This window comes from Uranotaenia lowii, chromosome 3 (genome assembly GCF_029784155.1).
Source record: "Uranotaenia lowii strain MFRU-FL chromosome 3, ASM2978415v1, whole genome shotgun sequence".
Taxonomy (NCBI): domain Eukaryota; kingdom Metazoa; phylum Arthropoda; class Insecta; order Diptera; family Culicidae; genus Uranotaenia; species Uranotaenia lowii.
Window position 1 is genome coordinate 359,113,094 of NC_073693.1, and position 15,178 is coordinate 359,128,271.

Genomic DNA, 15,178 nt, shown 5'->3' on the forward strand with positions numbered 1-15,178 from the left:
TAGTCTATTTCTATTCCCTGACTTTCTATTGACTGAGCGAAAACATAATTGATTTAAAACTTCCATTGTGATTTGTTTTAAAAAGATTGAATCATTTCAAAACTAAAATTGATTATTTTTTGAGTTCGTGTAAAAATAATTAGTAAGGAAATGATGTTAGAAATCAATTTCCTTCTTTATTGTGTAATTTGGTATTGTTATTATTTTTAGCTAAATTTCAATTTCGTAAACCCCCCCCATGGACAAGTCCTTTGCACGGGCCTGCCTTCAGGTAAGGGGGGGGGGGGGGTAGGGTCTAACTCGTAAAAAAAAACACCATTTTCACGATTTTTTTCTAGAGCTATCGTTCAAACAAATGTATTCAAATTTTTTGCATTATACAAAGCATTGTTAAAAGAACATTTAGTATTTTTTTCGTAGAAAAATATTGAAAAATGTGCCGGTGACGGAGCACTTTCGAAGATGCCTTTTTGAAAACAGGATTTGCGGTGGACACTGTATCCCAGCACAGAATCATCTGAAGTCAAAAAATCAGAGCAAAATATTTTTAATAGATGTTTTTCTGGACCCCAACGTTTTTATTTAACTTTAAAAAAAATTTATGAAATTTTTGTGGCTGTTTGAAGTAAAAACAACGATTTTTCACGAAAAAATCCGCCATTTTTTATCTGTAAAATCTCCCCAAAGTAAAAAAAAAAAAAAGAAACACGTTGGGGTCTGGTATTTTATATGTAGAAAATATGTTCCGAATTTGAAAAGAATCGGATAAGTAGTTTTCAAATGACGATGTCCACGGACTTTAAAAATGTGCTTTCGAGAAAAACGCGTTTGAAGTTTCTGCTCTTGTTTTCTTGCAGTATTAGATAGGAGGAGATAAAGGCCTATAATTTCTACAGTTTTGCTTCAATTGACTTGAAAATTTGACACAACATTCTTGAAATGTTTTACAATAAGACATTATAAAAAAATAAAAAATCAATTTTTTGAAAGTGTTAGACCCTACCCCCCCCCCCCCCCCCCCCTTAACGTTGTGCATTCGAAATGTAGAGCTCTGAACGTACTTTATCACCAAGCTGATAACTTCATTTGTTTACATTTGGCGCATTCGCCCTATTCAAAATTTACTACCGAATTCTTAAACACTGTGACACAGACAATCAGACATGATACTTCGAAGAAAAATGTACAAACTACTTCGCAAAACTGCCTGCATTGCCATCTGGTGTCGACATTGCCTATTAAAACAAAATGCAGCCGCGAACCGGTTGGGAAAATGTTAAACCATCATGATACCCATGAAATCTAACTTTTCATGAAATATTGTAAACAAACAGACTGTTCTGGATTATTGTTGAAATCATGCATAATAAGTCCAATTTAAAAAGCGCTTTTTACCTACCTTTCAGGCGTAAAATCCTTATGAAGCTTGGAAAAAAATGTTCGTTAAACTGCTGGAAGCCATTAATAAGTGATTGAGGAAAACGTGCTTCTCTCGCTAACACATTTGTGTCGAACTCGTCATCTATTGTATGTCTGATTTGATCAAATGATACTCCAGTTAGAACTTTACAGAGAGTGACAGCCAATTGATAAAAAAACGATTTTCCCTAAAAGCAATTTGAGTATCTGATTTTTTTCTACAAAACTATTACACGCTGAATCACCACCAAAGGATCTTTTCTTAAGGGGGGGGTAGGGTCTAACGGGTATAAAAAAAACACCATTTCCACGATTTTTTTCTAGAGCTATCGTTCAAACAAATGTATTCAAATTTTTTGCATTATACAAAGCATTGTTATAACAACATTTAGTAATTTTTTCGTAGAAAAATATTGAAAAATGAGCCGGTGACGGAGCATTTTCGAGGATGCCTTTTAGAAAACAAGATTTGCGGTGGACACTGTATCTCAGCACAGAATCATCTGAAGTCAAAAAATCAGAGCAAAATATTTTTAATAGATGTTTTTCTGGACCCCAACGTTTTTATTTAACTTAAAAATATTTTTATGAAATTTTTGTGGCTGTTTGAAGTAAAAACTACGATTTTTCACTTAAAAATCCGCCATTTTTCACCTCTAAAATCTCCCAAAAGTAAAAAAATCAAAAAAGAAAAACGTTGGGGTCTGGTATTTTATATGTAGAAAATATGTTCCAAATTTGAAAAGAATCGGATAAGTAGTTTTCAAATGACGATGTCCACGGACTTTAAAAATGTGCTTTCGAGAAAAACGCGTTTGAAGTTTCTGCTCTTGCTTTCTTGCAGTATTAGATAGGAGGAGATAAAGGCCTATAACTTCTACAGTTTTGCTTCAATTGACTTGAAAATTTGACACAACATTCTTGAAATGTTTTACAATAAGAAAATAAAAAAATAAAAAAATCGATTTTTTGAAAGTGTTAGACCCTACACCCCCCTTAACTTAAAAAAAAGAATTGAGATGATTGTGCTTTTGTTGGTTCACCTTTCGAATGTTGGGCAGTAGCTTAATTAACAGGATCAGTTATTGAAAGTCTGGTTTAGTCATGCGCTTTAAAGCAAATGAACAGCCTTACAGAATAGGTAAATGATTGTAGTTTATTTCAACAAATTAAAAAAAAATCATTTTCAGTAAGAAACTTCCTTTGCATTTGCTTGACAAAGCACCTCACGATTGCGGTCAGATTATAGGGATATTGTAAAACCGAATTGATTTTTTTTTTCGTTATTATAATCCTTATTTTTACTTGAACTGTCTGCTACAACATATGTCTGCTATAACACTTGCCAATTTGACTTTAAGTAGATTTTACTATGAAATCGAGAGCTAGGATTCAAATACTACTGCTGAAGTGATGAATGTAAAGCACTCTTTCAGAAAAAAAAAATTGTATCTCGGTGAACGTCACGTAACAAATATTACGCCACCCAGTGCAGCGTATCGATATCGAACTAAGTAACAATACTGCTGCTATGAATAATTCAATCGCATCAGAAATAATCTAGCAGCAACGGATTAAATCTCCCATCAGGTGCTGATCTATAACGTCACCAACTGCATCACCGCTTCGAAGCTGATTTAGTAGAGCAACACTTTATGCTCTATTCACGGTAATAAACATGATATTTGGTTAAGCGTAACATGGTCATATCTCACCTTTTTTTGTTTTAAGTCGTTCCAAGATGAATATTGTATAGTGGCTAGAAAATTAGCCTCAATTGTTTTTGTTCCTTCCAAGAGAAAATCTACCTTTTCAGATCTAACTTCAGCATCTCCACAAGGAATGGACGAACGCTGGCCAACGAAGATGATGCATTATATCACCCGATGATGGTGTATGGCCGATCGACAATTCTCGCGCTGAAAGTCCAATAAATCTTGCCATAGACCTGCATTCGTTGTTGCTGCACATTTTGTATGCAGTAATGAATGATGAAGTCCCGCAAGTTATTTGTAGTCTCAGAATGGTCCATTCACTTCTTTTCAATTGAAATAACTCGCTAATAGCTGAAGAACGGTAGCGCATAACGAACTAGGCCTAACCAACCCAAATGCAGCGGGGATTGTGCCGATGAACTGATTGATCGACCGTTAAAATCTGTGCAATGCTCTCTTTGCAAGTCCGAAACCAATTGTAAACGGCGACCGATGACGCCGTGGCGCTCCCCTCGAATCGAAAAACGCAGCGGGCACTGACTGACTCACTCGGTTGCTGGAGATCGAGCGTGGAATATCTCGAATCAGCAGCAGCCGCAGCATCAGTTAGGGGAAAAGTTCATATAACGCCCCATGTGGCTAATACGCGCCATCCTCGTTTTGAAGAATCTGAAACTTTTTAAGCCTGCAAAATATTACCAATTTGTTTTAAATGCTGTGATTGGTCATGGCAAGTATGAATTTTTCCTTAAAAAGCCCCTGTGTCGTGATAATTTCACAATTTAGGTTTTTCTTCATTTCGATCTAAATTTTCAAACACTTTCAATAAGGTGTCACCAAGCAGAGAAAAACGAATAAGACAATATTTTCTGACACATCGATAGAGGAGAATCTAAACTATGATATTACGCTAAAAAACCATACTGAACTCACCAAGGTATGCTTTTTATGGGTATGTTCTATCACGGCCCACGCGCTCGTTATAACGCGCCAATCGTAGTAGGCTGAAAATAACATTAATTTTTCAAAAAGGCCAATTTTCATTGAAAATTAACAAAAATTCTAAAACCTTATTTCGAGCGTTAATCCAGCCCAAAAAATCTACTTTTCATTTTTTTTTAAATTTTGATTAGCCCATTTTGATTTTCTTTTCAGTCAAAAAGTCTGTAAGTATTGGTGTGTTTTCGGTCTTCGGCTGCTTTCGGGTGTGTTCGGCTTCTAGGCGCGTATTGAATACACAGCGGCGCGTATTTGCAACACAGTTTTGTTCTGTGGCTTTGAAAATGGTTTTAAAAAATCAAGTTTTTCAAACAACTATAACAATTTGAGTAATAAAAAATCATAGGCATTTGTAGAAAACACTTTTCTTCAACGATTACATCCATTTTTAACACAATTTGTATGTGGAATACATAGGAAATCAGCGATTCGCTTAGGTGGCGCATAATAGGGCATGTTCCCCTACAAATAATTCGAGGTCAGTATGATTGGTTTGGTCGCGGGCAAAATGCAACCGGCAGCATGGCAAATATCATCTAATTAATTTGATGAACTATGCAAGCACGTTCACCTGTCGACGAACTCTAGAGGTAGTTAGTTACAGATTAAGTGTCGCTATGTTTATAATCTCCAATCTACTTCAAACGAGGGTCTTTCATGAACTACGTTGAATGTTGATTTACAATATCATTTAGCCAAATGGATCATCTCCTTAAAAACATAACATGATGATCTCCAGGATTTGAACCGAGTTCTTACTTTAAGAAAGGACGACCCCTCATCGGAATAAAAGTACCGGCTAACGCAAACTGCATCAGATTGTTAAGCTCTAGCGTTCAAAGATTCATCCCAGCGAAAGGGACAGAACTGTATGGCTGTTTGCTACTGTGCAAGCAACGAGCCAGCTTAAGTGCGGTACCTAGTACACTTCAGTATAGGTACGCAACAAGTACTTCACCTAATAACATTTTTTCAAGTTTTAAAAGGAGTGTTTGGTTAGGAGCTTTCGGCAGAGTATGCACTTAAGCCGAGAAGAGTTCATCGCATCGACAAATTTCGACCACCCCAGCAAAACACGACCGAAAGGAATGGGAATGTAGCAGAGTAGGGATTCGTTAAAAGGCAGCAGTAGCAGCATATCGATCTGTTTCTGAAGAGCTTTTCGACAGAATAATGACACAGTTCTCACCGGGCTCTAATGAGTTGGGATTAACATTGCTGCTTATTGCTGCCTGCCCGTCTACAAGCTGTATGATTTTGAAATGTGAACTTCGTTGTTGAGTTATTGTGGGTCATTCAGCTCTCGATAACCGAACAGTGCTTAATCAACAAGGTGAAGTTGACTGTCACAGATATCACCGAGTTGATCATTAAATTTAAACATTTCTGAAAAATACTTATAATGATCCATCGAGGTTAGTTGAATCGATAAAAGTTTGCCCTTCTTTAAAGTTCATATGCGATGGATATTTTAGCACATCATATGAATAGAAGATCATATGATAAAGATTTTTGTCTTGTTTCATCCTAGTCAGTAAGTTTCACACGGTGTCTCTAAGAGAAAACTTTATTTTTCAAAAATTAGCATTTTCAACATAGGTGTTGCCGTTATTGAAAGATTTGCAACGATATAAATGATAAACATTTCCATCTTTGAACTCCAAAAAGGAATTTTAGAGTTAGTTTAAAAATGAGCATCATTTTTTGTTTAATCCTTAGATACATTATCAGCGCTGCTGACGTGATTCGATGAAAGATTTAAATTTCAAGTAATTCTATATCACTTGTCTCTTGCATGTTGTATGTATGTATGTATGTATGTATGTATGTATGTATGTTTGTATGTAGTTAAACCCACCAGTGGCTGATAGGTCTTTCGACTCGAGTCGGTTCGGGAAGTCTCGATCGTACGTTCAAATATTGTCCATGCTTAACTCACCAACAATATTTGCAGTGCACCCAAGGGGTCCGTTACCACTGGTTTGGGATAGGTTTGACTCACCAAACTCTCTTCCGCTTGTTCGAAACAAATGTAGAATTATGAAAAGGAACCATAGTATCCTTCTCATGATTCCATATCTGCCGAGATACTCCGGCTGGCTTGAACCAACAATCCATTGTATATCAGTCTTTCGTTCGCTTGGTGACCTATCCAACCCCCCACGAATCCCCTTGAATAGAGTTAAGCTATTTTAAATATACGAATATAAAAAAGTTATACATTTTAAACATCTTACCTTTTTACCATTTGAAAAGGATACTTATCTTAAAACCATAAAAGGCTTCGGGAATATTTAAAAGGTTTGACTGGTCGCAGCATACCGAAATTGCTATAGCGATCGTCCAAACATAAAGTTTTTTCCTACATCATCATTGTGTTCACCAGTTTATTTTGTAAATAACATTCAAAATAGTATAGCAATTTTAATGTTCATGCTTCTAACTTGATGATATATCTCTTCATTAAGTAGCATCCAAGGATTTGGACTAACAGACACTTTCACTAAATGTGCAAAAATGCAACAACAATCCCTCGTTTCATTCATCCGTTTTTGGGAAGCAGGATACGAATTTCAACCAGGTGAACATGAAGTAACCTATCCATAAACCTTGCCCATGGATCTTATTTCCTAGACCCGAATCACTCTCAGCACTTTAATTTCACAAAATTCCATTGGTATTCACTTAAATCACTTTATTTTGAAATATAACATTTTAATTTACCAGAACAAAATTCGGAGCGAACAAAAAACGCGTGCTCTTCGTTTCACAGCCGCCTTCTCTTTTCATATCACTTGTCTCTCGTATGTTATTGAAAAATGATTAGATTTTGTTTAAATTTGCCCTGTTTTTTTCTCAAATTTTTCATAAAATCGGCCAGAAATATGGAAGAAAATATGGTAGCTTAAGGTTCAGAATCATCGTTTTTCTTAACAACTACACGCTAAGAATTTTTTACATACTGGTACCTTAAAAAGTACATACTTTGAAGTTCTTTCAGTTTTACTTGCGGTGAGTTTCAGAGACTCGGTGAATTTTACATACTTCCACAGTTCTTTCTGTTTCTGCTGTTCCTTTCTCTCTGTTGTGGTATGAGCCTACTTGGTTGAATGATTCAACTGAATATATGAATATGAGCCTACTTGGTTGAATGATTCAACTGAATATATGAACTTTTCATTTACCGTGGTTGAATTAAAAGGAATCTTTCGATTGCTTTGATTCAGTTCCTTTCTGTTGAATTGAAACAACTAAAAATTGTAAAATTGGGGATGACGGCGTTGTGCTTCTCACTCGCATCACCAGTCTGTGTTTGGCATCCTACTTGCACGTACCTATAAAGACTTATAACCACTTTTTCAAAACTGCCTGGAAGTCTTTCCGAAAACATCAAAATTTCTTCACTCCTTTAGGTAAGTTTGGAAACATTTATTTCTGTTGTATGTTTTTTTTCAATTTTTGTCCTTTATTTTAGGAAAGCTGTTGGTTTTCTCTAGGTCCCGAAGCGACATGCCGATTAACGAACTACGCCCATCATAGTCCCGGCCGCAACCAAGCAAACCAAAAAGCTTGGGTAATATTTGTTTATTTATTTTAGCCATTTTTATGACCATATCTTTCTTCTATAGGATTTACAACCTCACAGGCCAATCGACTTTTGAGTCCCATGGACACCCACCCCCAGAATCTGTATCCCAATGACACCAGCTCAAGCTAACCGATGTCGCAAAGTGACTAATGCTATTAGGGTGGCTTCCGGTTTATCCAAAACGATCCCCAGCGAAGAACTTCACGGGTGAACCAACAGAGCCAGTTTGCCAAAAAATTGAGCAGTGGTCCGGAAATATTTAAGGTGGTACCCAATGGGAAAAACTTCACTACAAAGCTTTAATTTTGTAATTTATAGGTAATAAATTAGCACAGTCCTTTAAAAAATTGATTCAATTCGAAAGAAAATTTCCCTGCTTCTAGGTTTCTAATTTGAATCCAGAAATTTTCCTATTATTTATGTAATTTTAACATACTTTTCAGTTTATAGAGCCCTACGTTTTTTTGCGTACTTTCTACATACTGGTACGTACAAGCGTTTCTACATAATTTTTCGTACCATCATTTTTACATACTGGGGTGATACGGTCAAAATTTGGTCAATGTCAACTTGACGCATTTCTTTCAATTTTGCATTTAAAAACCCTGAACACCCCTCATTTTGCAGGTGTGTGTGTGTGTAGAATGTTGCTCCTATTTTGATTTTGGAATTCAGTCTTCAGTTGTCAAACTGCCGTCCAAAGAAGAAGAGCAGCGTGTCAAAATTTTGCTCGCGCATCGCGAAAATCCGAGCTACTCGCACGCAAAGCTGGCAAAATCGCTAAAAGTAGCCAAATCAACCGTTACAAATGTAATTAAAGTGTTTGGGGAACGTTTGTCGACAGCCAGGAAGTCTGGATCGGGGGGAAATCGAAAACCGGGAGCAGCTAAGACGACAAAGAGAGTTACCGGTAGTTTCAAGCGAAACCATAACCTCTCTCTCCGAGTTGCAGCAAATAAGCTGGGTGTGTCATCTACAATCGTACATCGAGCGAAAAAAACGAGTCGGACTATCGACTTACAAGAAGGTAGTGACTCCAAATCGCGATGATAAACAAAATACGACGGCCAAAGCGCGATCCCTGAGGCTGTACACGACGATGCTGACGAAGTTTGTCTGCGTGGAAATGGACGACGAAACCTACGTCAAAGCCGACTACAAGCAGCTTCCGGGGCAGGAGTTTTATACGGCAAAAGGAAGGGGAAAGGTAGCAGATATTTTCAAGCACATGAAACTGTCGAAGTTCGCGAAGAAATATCTGGTTTGGCAAGCCATCTGTACCTGTGGCTTGAAAAGCAGCATTTTCATAGCCTCCGGGACTGTCAACCAAGAAATTTACGTGAAAGAGTGTTTGAATAAACGTCTGCTGCCTTTCCTGAAGAAACACGGTTGTTCCGAACTATTTTGGCCGGATTTGGCATCTTGCCATTACGGTAAAAAGGCCATGGAGTGGTACGCCGCCAACAACGTGCTGGTGGTCAAGGACAAGAACCCTTCCAACACGGCAGAGCTCCGCCCAATTGAGAAATACTGGGCTTTTGTCAAGCGGAACCTAAAGAAGACCGAAAAAACTGCTAAGGACGAGCAGCAGTTCAAGGCAAACTGGCTTTCTGCGGCGAAGAAGGTGGACAAGGTGGCTGTACAAAATCTGATGGCAGGGGTTATGCGTAAGGCCCGGCAATTCGGATTTGGAAAAGCGGAAGCCTATCTGAATATTTTTCCTTAACTTTATACTAATTAAACTTGAAAAAGAAATTTAATTTGATTTTTTAAATAAACGATTTCACCGATTTACACGCGTTTTCCCTTGACCAAATTTTGACCGTATCACCTTTTTGTGGCTTCCTGCACTTACGGTTTGTTTTGACTTCTTTTTACTTACTTTTGTGTAGGATTTTCTAAGGGTCTAAGGGGTATGTATGTAGGCCGACAGACCGAAAGATGTTAAGGGGGGGGGGCAGGGTCTAACACTTTCAAAAAATCGATTTTTTTATTTTTTCATTTTCTTATTGTAAAACATTTCAAGAATGTTGTGTCAAATTTTCAAGTCATTTGAAGCAAAACTGTAGAAGTTGTAGGCCTTTATCTCCTCCTATCTAATACTGCAAGAAAGCAAGAGCAGAAACTTCAAACGCGTTTTTCTCGAAAGCACATTTTTAAAGTCCGTGGACATCGTCATTTGAAAACTACTAATCCGATTCTTTTCAAATTTGGAACATATTTTCTACATATAAAATACCAGACCCCAACGTTTTTCTTTTTTGATTATTTTACTTTGGGGAGATTTGACAGGAGAAAAATGGCGGATTTTTAAGTGAAAAATCGTAGTTTTTACTTCAAACAGCCACAAAAATTTCATAAAAATATTTTTAAGTTAAATAAAAAACGTTGGGGTCCAGAAAAACATCTATTTAAAAAATTTTGCTCTGATTTTTTGACTTCAGATGATTCTGTGCTGAGATACAGTGTCCACCGCAAATCCTGTTTTCTAAAAGGCATCCTCGAAAGTGCTCCGTCACCGGCTCATTTTTCAATATTTTTCTACGAAAAAACTACTAAATGTTCTTTTAACAATGCTTTGTATAATGCAAAAAAAATTAATACATTTGTTTGAACGATAGCTCTAAAAAAAAATCGTGAAAATGGTGTTTTTTTATACCCGTTAGACCCTACCCCCCCTTTAAGCCGAAGATCGCTAGGCCGAATGGGTTGAAAGGCCGACGGGTGTTCGGCCTTATAGGACAAAAGCCCATATGCGACATTAGGCCGAAGGGTATTAGACCGAATGGATGTTAGGTCGAATGGTCAATAGGCCGAATGGTCTGCAGACCGAACGGTTGATACACCGAATGGTCGTAAAGCCGAATGGATGCTATGCTGAATCGGGTCAAGTTTTTAAGGGCGAAGGGATGTTGGGCCGAATAGTCACTAGGCCGAATGATCATTAGGTCGAATGGTCGTCAGGTCGAATAGTCGTCAGGCCAAATTGATGCTAGGCAAAAAGGTCGTTGGGCCGAATGGTTGTTAGGCTGAATGGATACAAGGCCGGATTTGACCATGCGGCTTTACGACCATTCGGCCTATCCATTCGGATTTACGACCATTCGGCCTAATGACCATTCATTCTCGTTTCGAGTAAAGCTAGTTTTACCATTTTTTAATGTTACGCGAGATCTGTTTCATTTTTTTTATAAACAAACGAGTTTAACATATCTTTTGCGCGATTGGAATGACACTGACAGTTTAACGAAAATTCCAATCGGCACACGGCGCCTCATTACAGTAGGCTCTTTAGACTGAACGATATTGGGAACCACTTGTACCGCTTACAAGTAATTTTTATATTTTTCGCGTATCAAAAAATCCCAAACTCGTCAATGATTTCAATAATTCGAATCACACAATACCATCGGAAAATTCTTTTACCTCGTTTTATATGAAGTTAAAAATAAAATTCCCATAATACGTTCTGAAGCCTATAAAAAAGTGTTTTAAAAAACGATAAAAAACCGTAGGAAATGAGTGAGTTCACGTCACAAAAAAAGGAAACTATGACATTTTACAACAAAAAAAATCTTCTTTCAAAATGACGAAACAATTTTGAAACGCCAATTTTTTTAAAAATCGGTCGAGATTCAACCGAGTTACAACAGCTCGAATGCTTTAGTTCGCGTCACAAAGCTTGATTTTTTTCCTTAATATTTAAAAGGGAAATAAGCTCTGAAATATGGAGGGGTCCAAGTAGGCGTTACCTTTCAAGGACGTCAAAATTTTTCACTCTGTAAAATCAGTGTTTTTCCAGTAGTAAAAAATAGTATAAATACAATTAATCGTACATCGAAGTCAGCTGATAATAACCGCGAATGTGAATATTGTTAACTAATTATGAAGTGCGCTGAATCAAATTGGAAAATCACGTGGATATTTCATATACCGAAAAGCTGTAAGAAGCGGCCAAACGGCTTCAGAAATTTCGGTTGCAATAGGTCCCGCAGTATCAAAACCTCATAAGCCCTATTCCTCTCGATGACAATTTATTTGGTGAGATCTAACAATTTAACAGTTTTAGATTTTACATTGCATCAATTTACAAAAAAAAACTTATATGAAGCGTTTGGCCGAACTAATCACTGCAATGTATGTTTAAACGGAACAGAGATTTCGTTGAAAAGAAAAATGAAGGGCGCAAGCAGTAAATTTTGAGAAATTATCTTGATTTTTTGCAGGAAAACATAAGTTCATCAAAAAAATTGAAACTTATGCTTAATTTATCTGTTGAAAAATTTAAAACAAATTGTAGAAGAAAATTTTGACGATATTTAATCGTTCATTTAGATCCTAGATGTGTGTGTTCGTTTTCCCAAAACGATAAACGATGGACGATAAAATTTATTGAGGTTTTTCGCAGCTTTGCATCGAACTCGCAAACTCCATAATAAAGGCTATAGGGGAGAATGAGGATACTTGATCCCTGGGGATACTTGATTCCTTAGCTATATCTCGAAACTGGAATGTCTTACAAAGATCAAATGTTCTAGAAAAATGTGCCAGAATGAGCAAAATAACAATGCTTGTAGTTTAAAAATTTTTAACAAAATAATTGTTTGCGTAATTGAACTTGGTTTGAAAAATTTCACAAAATGTAACTTGAAGATCTTTTTTCATCACTTTAAAATGTTCTTTACATGGGAAAATTATGAAAAAAATATTTGTTTCAATGTATCAATCGTTTGAGCGTAAAATGAACTTCATAATGCCATATTTTCAAAGCAATGGAAAACTCTCAACTTTTTTCAGAAAAAGTTTTCTAAAATGTTGATTATGGGTACAATTGATCCCCTAGAGTTGGGTACAATTGATCCCCCTTCCAAACGGCATATTCTTCTTCTGAATTGATCGTTATGATTGCTGATTACGAAATTACTAATATTTACCAAAACCTAATATTTATCAAACAATTGTCTGAAGAAAAGAGCAAAAATAATTAATTTTCTCTTTATTTTAAAAAATAGCGCCTTTAAGTATGCAATGTTATTAGCCTTAAGACAAAGTTATAAAATTTTCTTCTTATGTCTGCTATAAATTGTGAAATGAGAACAAACATGACCAAAAAAGTCAATTAACATTCTATCTTGGGGTTTTGTTTGATTTTTATACAAGGATTAGGGCTTCCTGAATAAAAGATCAAGTCTCCTTCAATACGGGATCAAGTCTCCCCAAACTTCAGAAAAATCGCAATTTTTTTACTCCCATGAAAATGCTTCTAGTTCATCAACGGGTTCAAGTATCGTTCTAATTTTTGGAGCATAGAAACTTGAAGTTACAAGCTGTCATAAAATGTCAAAGACATCGAGTTGCTAAATTTTTCCAAAAAGATATGGTGAAAATAAGAATAGGGGATCAAGTATCCCCACTCTCCCCTAATAGTTACAATAGCAGTCGATCCATTATTTAGCTTAAAGATTGATCAGTTCAAACTCTCACAACTAGATACAACTTGATAATTTGGCTAATTTTACTTAATCGATCGTTTTTCAGCCTTTGCTTTGCACTTTTCTTCAAATCAGATAACCACTCCAGTAGATGGATAAAATTGACTCTTAAGATCAATATACCTACTACCAAAATTTTCTTTTTTGATTACAGTTTCATCTAAGCTACACGAGATTGATATATGCATTTAAAAACATATAAATAATCTATCTGAAAACACGTTCAACCGTTCAAACTCTTGTTTCTCTACCTCAATTTGAAAAATCAATCCTATGTTAATGGCTATCATCATCATTACAATTGTAGGCAAGCGACTAAAACTGACAGAATTGAGCCAATCATCAAAGATTTTAATTCACCAATAGGCTTTCATGGTTTTGTTTGTTACATCGACCAGTATTTGCCAACGATCATAAAGCTAAAATAGATTAAAAGATCTAGCTTCAGTTAAAACAACACTTTTAATTTGTTAGTTTGTGAGATGTTCAATCATACAACTTCATTGTAGCCAATCCATCTTGCGTCAATCAGGCAACAAAGTGTCATCATTATCATCAGAGCCCTTTCTAAAACCTAACTGCCAAATGGGTTTCGAGCCATCGGAGCCATCAAATTTGTCAAGCAGATGGTCAGATAGCAGCGTGGCGTGACCCTTCCCTGATGGGGGGTCCCATCTAGAAAATCAACAAACACCTTAACGCTGCCCTCCCTCCTAATGTGAGATCGTAAGCATCACTCATTATAACTATCATCAGCGACCATAATCGAAACTGTCCGATTTGATAGTTGTGATGCTGCAAAGAGGCCATCTAATTCTAAGCTATTTATGCTCAGTAACTAGTACCTGAAAGCTATGCTCTTAGTACAACCGACTAGTTGCACTAAAACTGGATGGACGGACAGCTGCAACAACAACCAGTCATCAAATTACGCGAAAAGATGTTTTTCTACGCAATCATCATTTTCCTGCTTGTAGGACCTAACACACTGGCTGACTGGCTAGTTCGCTGATCGGTATCATCAATCTTGCTGAGAGAGGCTAAAATCTGCAACCTTCTGACCAACAATCGACGCTGATGGGTGTAATTTTCAGCTGGATTTTAATTAGGAAGTTAATCCAAAGCTTTTGGCCTGGCAAGCGATCGAGAAGGATTGGTTTTGTATTTGGATGAGTTTAAAGGGGAAAATCGTATACAAATGTATAGATAACTAACATTGAAATAATTTAAAAAAATCCACACGCTTTCTATGGACTGAAAAGTGAAGTTTTAAGAAAATGTTTTACCATATATTTAATTATAAAAATGGATTACTTTATATTTTAATATTTCTTAGACATTATTGACTGTTTTTTTAAGCATTTTAAAGGAACCAGAAAGTGTTTTTATGCCTTTCTTACAGAAAGGTATAATTATCGGTCGATTTGGGAGATCATTAATTATAATTATAGGTATCTTTCGCTTCAGCTCGACGAATTCAGACGATGTCTGGGTATTTGTGTGCATCCGTGTGAATTTTTGTACCCTTTGCTCTCGACGTTTCTGTAAAACTGGGTTTGAAGGGGGAAATTAAAATGAATTTTATCTTTAAAAATAGATTTGTTTCCCTTCAATCTATAAAAGAAGGAAATAAAAAACAAATAGTTTTAAAAAAAATTCACAGTTAATATCATAAATTGATCATTTCAAAAAACATGTCCATTTGGCTTGCTCGCAGTATCCAGCAATCACTAAACAAAAACGACAAAAATGACAAAAATGAAAAAAATGACAAAAATGACAAAAATGACAAAAATGACAAAAATGACAAAAATGACAAAAATGACAAAAATGACAAAAATGACAAAAATGACAAAAATGACAAAAATGACAAAAATGACAAAAATGACAAAAATGACAAAAATGACAAAAATGACAAAAATGACAAAAATGACAAAAATGACAAAAATGACAAAAATGACAAA